At 47.2% G+C, this 15,218-nt stretch overlaps 1 long non-coding RNA gene across 1 annotated transcript; it reads left to right on the top strand.

Moving 5' to 3' along the window:
* The first annotated feature begins 10,568 nt into the window (after positions 1 to 10,568).
* LOC140216064 (uncharacterized) lies at positions 10,569 to 13,956 on the top strand. Its single transcript, XR_011892702.1, has 2 exons — positions 10,569 to 10,747; positions 10,959 to 13,956. It is a non-coding gene; the product is annotated as an uncharacterized lncRNA (long non-coding RNA).
* The last annotated feature ends 1,262 nt before the right edge of the window (positions 13,957 to 15,218 follow it).

Genomic DNA, 15,218 nt, shown 5'->3' with positions numbered 1-15,218 from the left:
TCCACAAACATACAACACCAAGTGCGGAGCGATGGGAGAGCCGGCTCACCAGCTGCGAGCTAGGGGTCCAAAGGGCCCTCATAGCACACGCAAGCGAGGTGGCCCGACTCAGTGGTGCCCTGGACTAGGGGCCCACCCAAGGCTGAAGAGGACCTAAAGTTTTCAAGAATGAAGACTTCGTCCTCAACTCGCTAATATCTTAAAGAAGCAATAAAGTTTTCCATTCCATTCCATTGTCGGCAAGGCGAAGGTAAGTTACTATGCTGCACTTAGCTTTGAAACGTGCTTTTAATGTGCATTTCGAGCGACGGCTCGAAATTTCGGCGGCCACGCCTTCAAAGTAGTTTCAGATTTCATTGCACTGCACAGCGAAGATACCAAATATCTGGGGTCGAGTGCCTCTCGCATGTGTCGCCGCGCCTTTTTCTAGCCGCACCCTGTCTATAATGTGAAATGCTGAGTTTACTGCAGCTCCTCTGCGAATTTTTACCGTCATCGCCGTATTCCTGAAGGCAGGGCCGGAGCGTTTCGGGCGTTGCTGTGGGGGTGAGCTTTGGCGGCATCTACCGGCGCGCTTGGTCCCTACTCAATGATCACGTGGTATTTCTTCGGCCGCGCGCTCCCGTAGGCGACCACGGGATGCGCAGGTCGCCCTTTATACAGTAGGTCGTGGGGAAGACTAGCGACGCGGCAGGCATCTAGTAAAGGAGGCATTGGCATGGGGCGCTATTCTGGACACGCATGGCGGCTGCACGGCCGCCATTATCCGCCATGTTTACTCTCTGATTGGCTGTCGAGAGGTCACGTATTTTGAAATTTGTGCCGGGAAGCGGAAGTATTGCAAAATGCAATTTTGCGTTTTCATCAAGATGACGAAACGTGACGTGGAGCTGCAAATTTTATGGACTAATACATTTTTTTGGTCCTTGGCAGATATATTGGGATGTTAGCGCTTCAAAAAGAATGTGAGCGGTAGCGTGCAGAAGCCAGTGCAATGCATCTGCAATTGCGCGAATATGTGGTGGCGATCCAAGATATGCGCCATGCCAGCTTGCTGATTGGCTGAAGGAATATCTCATGAGGAGCGTCACAGGAAGGGCTGTTTCGTAAACGTCATTTTGACGATGCGTGACGTTGCGCTGGGCCGCCATTGCTGAGATTTTCCGCCATAATTTTTGCTGCGACGAGCCGCGCGAATTATGCTAATGAGCAGCCATATGCAATGGCAGCCGAGAGGAATGCGTATCGCCACATTTTCCTCGTCGTTTGGCACCACGAAAATCTTTTGTTCATAACGCGTGCTCATAGTATTTGCATCGCTCTCGGGTGGTGTTGGCATTTGTGTTTGGGGCCATCATTTTTTAAAAGAACGCGTTTATACGAAATAATATTGGTTGAACATAGTAAACTTTCGGCAATGTTGTCCACTTTTCACTGCTGCATTTGTATTGTAATCAAGATTAATGCCTTTTGGCACAATCAAAAGTTATGACAACGGCCTCTTTCTAATTTATAAAAAGAAATGTACGCAAGGCGGCGCCTTGAAGTTTCCTCCCCCGCTGCGAGTAACCAGCGAAATGAACAAGAGATGGCAGCGCCGGCGCTTGCGTGGATATCTCTGGCGCGCGCAACGCTATCGGTGATATTCGGCCGTTTCTCAGCCAGCCGAGTCGGGCTGAGTCACTTGCGTTTCACGAGATAGCGATAACGTGGCCTAGAACGTGCGCGCATCACCACTGGTAGGTCGTGTATGTTGTCTCAAGCAAGAAAACAAGCGCGTTGGCGCCAACATGCGATGATTCATTCCATTTTCCGGGGACACGCATCCTAGCTATTGAAGCAGACGACGGCTTGTACGCAGCAGACGACGGAAGCGAGAAGCGTTTTCGACGGAATAATCATACGCTTTGAGATAGCTGCTTTATTTTTACTGCGGATGAAAACTGTTTTGCGTTACCGATAACGCTACATTCAGTGCCTTCGTTTCAGTTTCTTAGGCGAAACGTCAAGTTGGCGTCACGTTACGTAGGCAAAACTGGGCCACCAGCGCCATTTTGTTTGCGTCGCGCCTACGTCACGCACCGAAGAAAATGGCGGAATGTCCAGAATAGCGCCCATGGGAATGCCGTATGTTGTGGATTCGGATTGGCATTGTTCTCGTAGAGACAGGACACCTTGAAGACGCGCTTGGCAAGTACCGTTCCGTCTGTCACAATGATTCATTTTCTACTAGAACAGCACGTGAAAAGCTGTTTTAGCTTTGTTATTACGCAAAAACATGTTTTGTTTAACTATGAGAACTTGTTATTGTGTGTACGACTACATGGGCGCTATTCTGGACATTCCGCCATTTTCTTCGGTGCGTGACGTAGGCGCGACGCAAACAAAATGGCGCTGGTGGCCCAGTTTTGCTTACGTAACGTGACGCCAACTTGACGTTTCGCCTAAGAAATTGAAATGAAGGCACTGAATATAGCGCTATCGGTAAAGCAAAACAGTTTTCCTCCGCAGTAAAAATAAAGCAGCTATGTCAAAGCGTATGATTATTCCCTCGAAAACGCTCCTCGCTTCCGTTGTCTGCTGCGTACAAGCCATCGTCTGCTTGAATAGCTAGGATGCGTGTCCCCGAAAAAATGGAATGAGTCATCGCATGTTGGCGCCAACGCGCTTGTTTTCTTGCTTGAGACAACATACGCGACCTACCAGTGGTGATGCGCGCACGTTCTAGACCACGTTATCGCTATCTCGTGAAACGCAAGTGACTCAGCCCGACTCGGCTGGCTGAGAAACGGCCGATATCACCGATAGCGTTGCGCGCGCCAGAGATATCCACTAGAGCGACGCAAGCGCCGGCGCTGCCATCTCTTGTTCATTTCGCTGGTTACTCGCACCGAGGGAGGAAACTTCAAGGCGCCGCCTTGCGTACATTTCTTTTTATAAATTAGAAAGAGGCCGTTGTCATAACTTTCGATTGTGCGAAAAGGCATTAATCTTGATTACAATACAAATGCAGCAGTGAAAAGTGGACAACATTGCCGAAAGTTTGCTGTGTTCAACCAATATTATTTCGTATAAACGCGTTCTTTTAAAAAATGATGGCCCCAAACACAAATGCCAACACCACCCGAGAGCGATGCAAATACTATGAGCACGCGTTATGAACAAAAGATTTTTGTGGTGCCAAACGACGGGGAAAATGTGGCGATACGCATTCCTCTCGGCTGCCATTGCATATGGCTGCTCATTAGCATAATTCGCGCGCCTCGTCGCAGCAAAAATTATGGCGGAAAATCTCAGCAATGGCGGCCCAGCGCAACGTCACGCATCGTCAAAATGACGTTTACGAAACAGCCCTTCCTGTGACGCTCCTCACGAGATATTCCTTCAGCCAATCAGCAAGCTGGCATGGCGCATATCTTGGATCGCCACCACATATTCGCGCAATTGCAGATGCATTGCACTGGCTTCTGCACGCTACCGCTCACATTCTTTTTGAAGCGCTAACATCGCAATATAGCTGCCAAGGACCAAAAAAATGTATTAGTCCATAAAATTTGCAGCTCCACGTCACGTTTCGTCATCTTGATGAAAACGCAAAATTGCATTTTGCAATACTTCCGCTTCCCGGCACAAATTTCAAAACACGTGACCTCTCGACAGCCAATCAGAGAGCAAACATGGCGGATAATGGCGGCCGTGCAGCCGCCATGCGTGTCGAGCACGGAGGAAGGAAACTAAGGAGAGGCCCTGACGTCACTCTTTGTGAAGCAAAAGTGAAGCCGGAATTTGGCGTTGCTCATGGCGATGCTCCGCCTTTTGGGCCACCCTCCTCGCTTGTTTACATCTTTCGCGAAACCACGCCGCGCTGCGCGTGGTGTCGCGCGCGGAGCGCGCGCGCTCGCGCAACATCTGGCAGAGCACGGTGCAGGTAACACAGCGCAACAAGACACGGTGACTAACGCAAACCCGCCCACTCAGCGCCTTTGCCACGGCCCGAAACCTACCAGAGCAACACGTGTGAGCGCTCAAAACCATAACAACGCGCCGCCATTGTGGCCCAAAAGGCGTGGCCATACAACAGAAAAAAATAAAAAAGCAGCAAAAAAATGAGAACCTACTACGTCATTTCCGCCACACTTTTCTCCTAGCGCGCGGAGGGGGTAGGGCCTCTCCTTAGTTTCCTTCCTCCGTGGTGTCGAGAATAGCACCCCATGTTACGTAAAAAGTATCAGCGGGCCGCTAAAGTTGGAGGACAGACTACAAGGTTCGCGCTCGCTTTGAAACAGTTGGTCAGTTGTTCTTTATTCTATGCAGTTGGTCGTCTGTTCTTGCTTTTCTTCGCTTGGTCATGCATCGTGGGTGAGTAAAGATGTAATATGCGTGAATGGAAACATTTTATGAAGATTTTACTTTGAGAACGCGTTATTTGTGTAGCCATATCCACGTTTTAGACGAAGCCTCTTACAACACGAGCCTCGCAGACACATATACCGTCATTCCCATGACGGCACCAGGGCCCGCACACTCAGAAGTTCAACAAATGGCCACAGAGGGTGAAAAAATCGACCGCGCGGCGCTGCTAAAGAAACAGGCATAGTACACCAATTAAAAAGGTTCCCCCGTTGAGCACATTATCTCCCGCTAGAGGCGCCGTAGTAAGCGCAATTCTTTGTTTTTGTTTGGGATAGCGGTCGTGGTCGGGTTTGTGTGAGTGATTTGGCGAACTTGCTCGTTGGGTCTAGGGACGTAGGCCTAGCGATGACATCGAAAAACGTGAAGGCCGCGGGGGACGGGGAGCAAGTGCAGTGCGACGAGTGCCTGCGCTGGTGCTTCCTCGACGAGACTAAATTCCAGAATTTAGCAGACGCGGTGGGGTCTAGCTTCACGTGCAGGTCGTGCGAGGGCGTCAGGGAAGCCGTCCAAAAACTGGAAGGGAATTGGGCGGCTAAGTTTGAAGAGCTTAAGGCAAACCTGAGGGAGGAGCAGGAGAAGCGGGTAGCACTGGAGGCGAAGGTTGAAAATTTCGTGAAGGTGGAGGCGGCCCAGGCCGCGCAGTTGGTGAGGACTGTGGCCGAGCTTGGGGAGGCGAAAGAACGGAGCGCCGAACTGCAAAGGCGGCTCGACGCTCTTGAGACTCGGGCAGCGGACAATGTCGGGTCAGGACACCAAAGCGAGGGCAAAGTGGAAGGCAGGGAGCCAAAGCAAGCGGTCGCCAGCTCGCCGCCGGTGAATCGGCGTAGCTATAGCGAAGCAGCGCAACACGCCCCGAGTGAGGCGACGCTGCAGCCACAGGAAGCCGGTAAGCAGGGAGAGGTAGGAGAGAATGAAAGAGTGATTATCGCTGGCGACTCAAACATGGCTGGGTGCTCAAAAGCAATTGTGGAGAGGGTGAAAGGCGACAAAAGAGTGGCGGTAGGGACATTTCCAGGGCAGACACTGGGTTCTGTCATGGAGCGAGCAAAAGAAAAGCTCACGGAAAATGCCCACGTGCGCAACCTTGTCGTAGTAGCAGGTGGGCTAAATGACGTCCTGAACAGGAAAGGGCCAGGACTAGCCCAGCGCTTGGCGAAGGGGGTGGACGACTTGCGCGAACTATCCCCTCAGGTGCAGATCGTGGTGTGCACGGTGCCGGAGGTGCCTGTGCGTGACAGTCATGTACAAAGAGCCGTAATGGCTGCCAATGAGGCAATATGGAAAATGAGCCGAGAGAAAGGATTCGAAGTTGTCGAGGTAAACAGGGAAGTGAGAAGTTGTGGTGGTTTTAAACGAGATGGGATCCACTTCAATTACAGGCTAGCACGAGAAGTGGGCTGGCGACTTGGGGGTCGCGCTGTTGCTTTTTTAGGGGGCCCGCGGGCGCTCAGGAGGTCAGAGTAGGTAGTAATAAAGAAGGTCCCCTAGGGGAACATCAGAAGAGCATCGCCGTCGATAACAGGAAAAGGAGGAAAACAAGAACAAGAGCTCGCCATGCAATAGGCTACATAAACATGCAGGGCGGCAGAAGAAAGGAAAAGTGGGCAGAGATTGAGGAGCAGTTACATAGAGAACAAATAGGGGTGTATGCGGTTACAGAAACGCACCTTAGAGACTCAGAAGAGCCGCCAGTTATTGGGAATTATGTATGGGAAGGGTGCAACAGAACTAAGTCGGAAAGAAAGGGAGGGGGAGTCGGAATGCTCATCCATCAGGGAGCCAAATGGAAAAGAGTAAATTCACAATGTCAAGAGCATCTTTGGTTATCAGGTACAATGAGTGGGAAAGAAACTTGGCTTGGAGTTACGTATTTGTGGACCGGAATAAATTGCACAGAGAAGAATAAAGAGTTAGTGGAATGCATAAGCGCTGATATCAGGGGTTTCGGGAATGGTGCTGAGATAGTCCTATTAGGTGACATGAATGCCCACATACAGGATTTAGACGGCTATACCGACAATAACGGGAAGTCAATGCTAGACCTTTGCGAGCAACATAATCTCGTGACCGTGAATACAGGGCCTAAGTGTGAAGGACAGATCACGTGGGAAGTGGGAAACCGGCAATCGACCATTGATTACTGTCTGATGACAGAAGGAATTCATGATAAGTTGAGAGAAATGGTCATCGATGAGGAAGGGTTTAGCAGCATAGGGAGTGACCATAAACGCATCATTTTGAAAATGGGATATGTAGTTGGGAAAGAGAGCAACGAAAGCAAAATGGCCAGTCCAAATTTGAACGCTGAACAAATAGCAAATATAGTCACTAGAGTGGAGGAAGAAATTGGCAAGTTGCCAAGTAAGGGGTGGGAATATGGTGAGCTTCTAAGTGTAGTAACGACAGAAATACGGAAAGAGAAACAACATGTTCATTGGAAAGGAAAAAAGAAACCGAAAAGCTGGTGGAACAAGGAGATACGAGAAGCCATCGCCGAACGACAGAAAGCATCTCGAGAGCACAGGCAGGCAAAGAAGGCGCAGTTGCCACAGGATGAAGTAACCAGTAAATGGGAAATATACCGGGAGAAAAAGTCCATGGTTCAAATACTGGTGCAAGCAAAATTAAAAGGTGAAAGTGAACGTTGGTTGTCAGAAATACGTGAGAAAAAGAAGGCTGCACCTAGAATATTTTGGAATCACATAAAATTATTAGGCAGGAAGGCAACAACAATACAACAACATATCCTAGACGAAGATGAAAACAGACTGGAAGGAGAAGCAGCAATAAATTACATCCAAAAAGTAACAGCCGAATCTTTCCAAGGCAAGGACAAGGTTGTATTTGAAGAAAAAAAGAGCATGAAAGAGACCCAAGGGGGAAAGGAGCTAGTGCTTACAAATTTAAACTGGAAGAAAGCGGAAGAGAAAATTCCTAAGCGCACAGCCACAGGGCTAGACGAGGTTCCCGTTAGGCTGATAAATGAACTGGGACCAAAAAGTAAGGAAGCTCTCGTGAAAGCAGTTGAAAAAACTTTAAAAGATAGACGAATACCAGACAGTTGGCGACAAAGTAGAATGAATTTAATTTATAAAGGTAAGGGGGAGAAAGACAGAATTCACTCGTATAGACCGTTGACCATTACATCGGTAATATACAGGCTAGCAATGCAGGCAGTGAAATTAAAGCTTCAAGCATGGGCAGAAAATAATGGCATTTTGGGAGAGCTTCAGAATGGCTTTAGAATAGGTAGGCGTTTGGATGATAACTTGTTTGTTCTTACTCAGTGTATTGAAATATCAAAAGCAGAAAGCAGACCGTTGTATGTAGCCTTTTTGGACATTACAGGAGCATACGACAACGTAGACCGCAGCATTTTGTGGGATATTCTGGAAGGGGAAGGCTTAGGTAACGATTGTATACAGCTCTTGAGAGAGATTTACCTAGAAAATACTGTTTGCGTTGAATGGGAAGGGATGAGGAGCGCGGAGAAAGTTCATATCAACAAGGGACTGAGGCAGGGGTGCCCTTTATCCCCGCTGCTGTTTATGATGTACATGGTGAGGATGGAGAGGGCGCTAGAAGGAAGTAATATCGGGTTTAATCTCTCATACAAACAGGCAGGTACAGTAATAGAGCAGCAACTCCCAGGTTTATTTTATGCGGATGACATTGTGTTGCTCGCAAACAAGCAAAGTGATTTGCAACGTCTGGCTAATATCTGTGGACAGGAGGGCAACAAGTTAGGTTTGAAATTTAGTGTTAGAAAATCAGGTGTTATTGTATTCAATGAAAACAGTGAACAGACAGTGGAGATACAGGGCCAAGAAATACCTCGGGTAACAGAATATAAATACCTTGGTATATGGATAAACGAAGGCAACGGATATATGGAAACACAGGAAAAAACCATAACAGTCAAGGGGAAGAGAAATGCAGCCATAATGAAGCACAGAGCGCTATGGGGATACAATAGGTACGAGGTCCTCCGAGGTATGTGGAAAGGGGTAATGGTTCCAGGACTTACTTTTGGAAATGCGGTTGTTTGCTTTAAATCAGGGGTACAATCAGGACTCGACGGGAACCAAAGGTCAGTGGGTCGCCTCGCATTGGGCGCTCACGGGAAGACTACAAATGAAGCTGTGCAAGGGGATATGGGCTGGACTAGTTTTGAAGTGAGGGAAGCCCGCAGTAAAATTGAGTACGAAGAACGGCTGAGGAATATGGAGGAAAGTAAATGGGCTGGGAGAGTGTTCAGGTATCTGTACAGGCAAAACATTGATTCACAGTGGAGGAAAAGAACTAGGAAGCTTACCAGCAAGTATGCGGCCTGTGGGGTGGGCAACACAGCAACAAAGAAGGTCAAGCGGAAAGTCAGAGAGGCTGAATTAATCTCATGGGTGGCGGCAATGGAAAAGAAACCTGCCATGAGTAACTACTTAAGGGGAAAAAACGAAATTAGGAAAGAAACCATTTATGATAACTCAAAGGGAAGCTCATTACTTTTCGAAGCGAGATCGGGATGCCTTAGAACACGCACCTATAAAGCGAGATATAAGAATGAAGAAGAAACATGTGCTTGCTGCGGTAAAGCTAGGGAAACGACGGAACATATTTTATTAGAATGTGAGGACGTCTACCCAGCGGTCGATTTAGGCACCACTGGCCTCCTTGAAGCCCTTGGGTTCAGCGGGAGCAGTGGTAAAGCAAACAGGTCCGCAATAGACATCAGTAAGAGGCGATTGGAGGATTGGTGGAAGAAAAGTAGGGAAACGACAAAAGACGGAGACGTACAAAAGCACAGTTCGCAATAGGGTATCAGAAAATTTGGACGTGGTAGTTCATAGTGGGTTTTTTTTTTTTTTTTTTTTTTTTCATTGGTGAACATAGGTAGGATATTAGGCAGCATAGTAGTAAGAGCTTGGTGGCGCAAGCCACCGCCCCGTTCCAAAGGGGACGCTCATAACATCCATCCATCCATCCATTTTAACCTACAAACTTTCTTCAACAGTAAACGAAGCGTTTTTCTTGCATGATAAAGACTACAAAATTATAATTCCTAATTTTACATTGTACTTTTCATTACCAACTTTGTTGTCTTTTGTCATTTTAAACGCAAAATAGCGTTCAGCATCATCGACCTCCCACGTGACCTCTGGCCTGAATTTAAAATTTTTACCGGTATGTTCGCGTGCGCGGCAGGTACGGATTCCTTGGTTCGTACATTGGTTGGTTATTTTGTGCTAACACCAGTTTACTGCGCTTCGATGTCTCGCGTTATTTAATTTGGGGTGTAAGCCTGAAAGCTAGGTTTCAGTCGTGAGCCATGTGGAACACGTCTGCATCGAAATGGGAGCCGGATCCAGCTGCAACTGGGGACAGCAATACCGGTGAGTCGTTTAACATCACTGCTTCAATCGCTATGTAATTTATTCGTCTCGTTAACTTACAGGCGGAGGTAAGTTAACGAACTAGATGCTGCATTACATAAGGGCAGTCAGGACCCTCCGTTGCTGTTTCCGAAATAAACTTTCAGTTGCGAGGCCATCATTATACACACATTCACGAAAGAGAAACGATATCGGAACGCGCGTCACATTTTTCATCTCGTTGTAGCCGTAGCCATAAGTGACTGAGTTGCCTTATCAATATATATTTTTTTTTCGAGTCCGCCGGCAACTTCTTTCGTTCACAGAACCGAATAACCTTTTGATAAACTGAAGCTAAAGTACTGAATTTAATGTATTAAACAGTTGCACACATGATAATTCACCCATATTTCGTACCTGTTGGTTCCAAATGTTCTTGCTGTTCAGTTTGGCTTACCTCAGGTCATCTATTTTTACAGTAGTGAAGCGGTGCATCACGTTCATGCACAAAAAGAATGCATCATTTCTAATAGCTTCATGTCTTTCATCTCTTTGCTTGTAAAATCAGCAGTGTGATCTCCTGTAGTGTATAAACGAGCGCACAAATGTACTTATTTGTGATCTTAATAATACTTAAGCTGTTGACATGCATTGTAGTTACGCAGACATCAATTTTACGGAGAGTAACCATATTTATTTACCATGCTGCTTAAGCACCCTAGAACAAACAGTGTACATTTGCATGTGTTCTGTAGTCACAAACCATTGCAATGTATATGCCGCACCTTTACGCATTTTATATTGCAAAATTGTGCTTATTCAATTTCTGATGCAGTCAAAATTTCTGTTCCAGACATGCAGTAATGAGGATGGCACCAGTATAAAGCAACACACTCCATGCACTAAACAGAAGCTGCTGCCTGCTACAACAAGGTCATTGTGTGGACTTTGGCTGCTACTACAAGGTAAACAACACCTGGTTCAGAAATAAATATGCTTGATATATGCTGTATTGGCTTGCTAGTCTTGAGATACATGTCAGTTGTTTGTAGCAGATGATATGAACATTTGTTCATGTTTACAGTTCAGCATAATGAGTTCGAACATAAAAGAAAACACTACATGAGTTTGGATAATCTCTGCTGTATCTCATGTGCCATTGTTCTCCCCCAACAGAGTCTATGCCAAGTACATCTTGGTCATCACGGGAGCCCCCATCTACACCAACAGGAAGGGGCTGGAGCTGAATTCGCAAGACCACAAACAAAGAAGCCATTCCAGAATTATTTGGATGAGATATCAAGTCTACGAACGACTGTTTCAAGAGTGAAAAGAGCCTACGCCATCATTCCACCAGCACGGATATTGGCCAAGTCATCCAGGTACCTCAACAACCAAAATTATTTGTCTTCAGATGTACCTGCAACCTCTGAATAAGCACAGATGACGCTGGCTAAGAGTGTTCTGTCAGCTTGCCCTTCCTTAGTGAGCTTCCTGGCCTTGCCAGTTCTTGCCAAGTATAATTTTATTTCAATGAATGCAAGCTTTTTCATTCCACACTTTTGTTAGAGATCATTCCTATTCCTCATGCAAACAATAAAGGTCAACCGATTCTTTGCTCATACTTAATGCCAGTCACTGTCTAGTAGCATAACATATGTGTAGCGGTTCTTTCTAGTGTATGTTGCCATGTGCAATTCCTCTCCTGAAATAGCTGACGCAGCATTGGCGTGTCTTGCATTAACCTTTACACTGTGTGCTATGTAGCATTTAACTTTTGTTAATGTTTTTGGCTTTCAATGCTTGCAAGGTAGAGTGGCTTCTTTCTTGAATGCAAGCTTTCTCATTCCCATATTGAATTCCTAGTCTCATTCAGGATTGCTATTCTTGCTCGACAGCCTGTGTTTTTGTGAAAGCTACATTGAAGTGATTGATTGCAGAATCTGGTTTCGGCGCTGTCCGACTTGGTACTTGTCACCGTGTTACATTTCTCATATGTGGGAGCCTGGTCAGTTGCATTGGGAAACAGTCTCTCGAGGCAAGCACCTGCTCCTACCACGCACACCGTGGTTGGTGCTCCCCGTTCCGTCCTTTCCCGCTGCTGCCGTGTGCAAATTTTGCTTGTGGTCTTCCTCGGCCATGATTTGGCGTCACCGGAGACTCTCATACATAATTACATGGTTCTAAGTGTATGAAGTTGATATCCACATGTGTGGAAAGGCCTGCAAAAGTGACTGCAACATAGTGATGTTCACAAAACCGACCATGCCCATAGTATATAGAGAATGTGGGGGACCAAGTGTGAGTTACACATTAGTGGCATGCAAAAGAACAAAAAGAAACATACAGGTTGGAAAGGCGGTAACGCTAAAATGCCGGGCACTCCATGTCGCTGTTGGCTGTGGCAGCAGATGCTTGCGTCACCCGATTGTTTCACAATGCAAGCTGCTCATATTCAACGCCGACTGTCGGTGCAAACATGTGGGACACACTGTCCAATCTGCTTGCGCTGCTGGTTGTTGCTTGTTACCAGGCTGCAGTGTGCGACGAAAGCAAGCACTATGCCTACAGTCGGACGGTTGAATGTGCCGCAAGCAACCAGTGTGCGTGTATGCTCACTGTTGTCATGTAGATCGTAGCCAATGCATAGTGCCAATGTATAGATTGAGCATTATGTTAGAGTATGCTGAAGTGATTTGATTGCATAATCTTGTTTTAATGTTGTCCCACTTGGTCATGGTTGCCGTGTTACATTTCTGGGATGTGGCAGCCTGTTCAGTTGTATTGGCCAATGGCCTCTCGAGGTAAGCACCTGCTCCTGCAGTCCACACAGTGACACAAACTCCCTGTTTACATGTAGTGTGATTGGTGCTCCCTGTTTGTCCTTTCCTGCTGCAGCCGTGGGTAAAGCATGCTTGTGGCCTTCTTTGGCCATGATTTGGCGTGAACAGAGACTATCATACATGATTACATGGTTTGAAGTGTATGAAGTTGATATCCACATGGGTGGAAAGGCCTGTAAAAGTGGCTGCGAAATGGCGATTCCCACAAAACAGACCACATCCATATTGAGAGCAGGTGGGGCACCAAGTGTGAGCAACACATTAGTGGCCACCGAAAGAACAAAAAGAAACGTGCATGTAGGAAAGGAGGTAACACTAGGATGCCGGGTAGTTCATGTCGCTGTGTAGGCTATGGCAGCAGGTGCCTGCGTCACCCGATTGATTCGCAGTACAAGTTACGGTGACTGTCAGTGTAAACAGGTGGGGCACTGTCCAATCTGCTTGTGCTGCTGGTTGTCACTCGTTACTAGACCACCATGTGCGACGTAGGCAAGCACTGTGCCTGAAGTCGGATAGCTGAATAAGCTGTATGCAATTTGTAGTGCGTGAATGCCCACTGTTGTCATATGGATCTTGGCCAATGTACAGTGTATTGTCTGAACCTTATGCGGTGATTGAATGCAGTCTAATTTGATAATGGTCGCCGTGTTCTGTTTCTTCGATGTGGCGACCTGGTTAGCTGCATGGGCAACAGTCTCCCGAGGTAACCATCTGCTCCTGCAGTCCACACAGCGACAAAGACTCCCAATTTACATGCACCGTAATTGGTGCTCTCCCCATTCGACATTTCTTGCTGCAGCCGCCGGCAAATTATGCTTGTGGGCCTTCATCGGCCGTGATGTGGCGTGAGCGGAGACAGCACACGTTATTACATGGTCCGAAGTTGATAGCCACATAGGTGGAAAGGCCTGCAAAACTGGCTGCAAAATGGTGATGCCCACATTGAGAATGTGGGGCACCAACTATGAGTTACACATTAGCGGCCCCCGAAAGAACAAAAAGAAACGTGCAGGTTGGAAAGGCGGAAATGCTAAAATGCCGTTCAGTCCATGTCGCTGTGTTGGTTGCGGCAGCAGATGCCTTGCGTCACCCGATTGCTTCGCAATGTAAGTTACGGCGACTGTTAAAGCAAACAGGTGGTGCACTGCCCAATTTGCTTGCGCTACTGATTGTCGCTCGTTACCAGATCGCCATGTGCGGCGACGAAAGTGAGCAGTTTACGAGCTCGCGTTAATAGTTTCAGCGCATCTCGACATGCAAATTTTATTTCTGATCTTGTATGAGAAGGTGCACTGCTTTTCTTCTGCCAATAAAGTCGCACGTCCTGTTCACTCACTTGTGGCTTGTTTGTATGGGCGTCAGTAGAGGCTCTTTAGTCTCCTGGCCATTAAAACGCGGCAGCTGAGGCATGCCGCAAAGCCAATGAGGCGAGCACGGCGCGTACCCAGCGTACGGCACCGGTATAAAGCAGCCATATTAAATATTGTACTAAAAAAAAAAAGACATTTCCGCTTTTTGTTTAAGTAGCGCCATCTGTCGGGCCCCCCACTAAGTTCCATGCGCTGCCGCTTCTTATTTTCCACAGAGTTTCATATTAGTATACCTAGAGGCAAATCTGGCGCTGCGATCGTTCAACCATCATGGGAATGATGGGAAGTACAGGCTTCGGATTGGCATTCTATTGGCTGGCGAACTAGTGTACAAGTATTTTTTTGGCAGTTTTGGTTTCGCAGTTGGACAGTGCAACGCAAAGCTCTTTGCCTTTGTTATGTTGCTCGGAGTGGCGATAGCGCGCTGGGCCAGCGACTGGGACGATGCTTGTGTCGCGGTGTGGCGTCGAAGCCGTGACGAGAAAGCGGCGGCATCGTAAACGTTGAAAGAACATGTTTTGAGCGTTTGGACCTTTGTTTGTTAAGTGTGTTAGGTTGGCACTGTAGCGTTACGTGCTTTATGAAACTTCAGAATAGGACAAAGAAGGCACTACTGATACAAGACATATACAGTTGTACTTCTAGTGGCTTGACAATCAAATTTTATTGAGGGCTTCATTATGCGCTCATTGAAATGCGTGTTTTAGGACTTTGAGAACACAAACTTACTTGTGGTAGGAAAGATAGCTGCTTCCTAGCTGTAGTCTAGTGTCGCACAATGGGTACCCGCAAAACCACGCTGTAACGCTTCGGAAGCGGTACGCCAATATAAAATATGATGCAGCATACTCGTAGGAGGCCACTAGCGTCCTAGCTAGCACTGCAGCAGATGTGCTTAAAAGTACTTGAAGACGTTCAGCAATCGTGACAGCCGACGCAACCTTTCGAAAGAGCGAGAGAGTTCGCAAGTGCCTGTCGTCTGCGAGAAAAGTCTCGCATTTGCAGCGAGCAGGCGTCGTAGCAGACGACACTTGTAGCATTCCTCTCAAGGGCGCAACGCTTTGTCACAATACAACACTTTTATTTCCAGAAATACATGATGAGTATTTTTATATAAGTACTTGCACGGTTGTTTTGCTGTTGAAAAAATGAATAAATAATTATTCTTTGGCGTTAAATTGGGAACAGAATCGCACAAGTATGCATACCCTGGTGTGTCCTGG

Source organism: Dermacentor andersoni, chromosome 2, assembly GCF_023375885.2.
Source record: "Dermacentor andersoni chromosome 2, qqDerAnde1_hic_scaffold, whole genome shotgun sequence".
Taxonomy (NCBI): domain Eukaryota; kingdom Metazoa; phylum Arthropoda; class Arachnida; order Ixodida; family Ixodidae; genus Dermacentor; species Dermacentor andersoni.
This window is presented reverse-complemented; position numbering and strand designations above follow the sequence as displayed.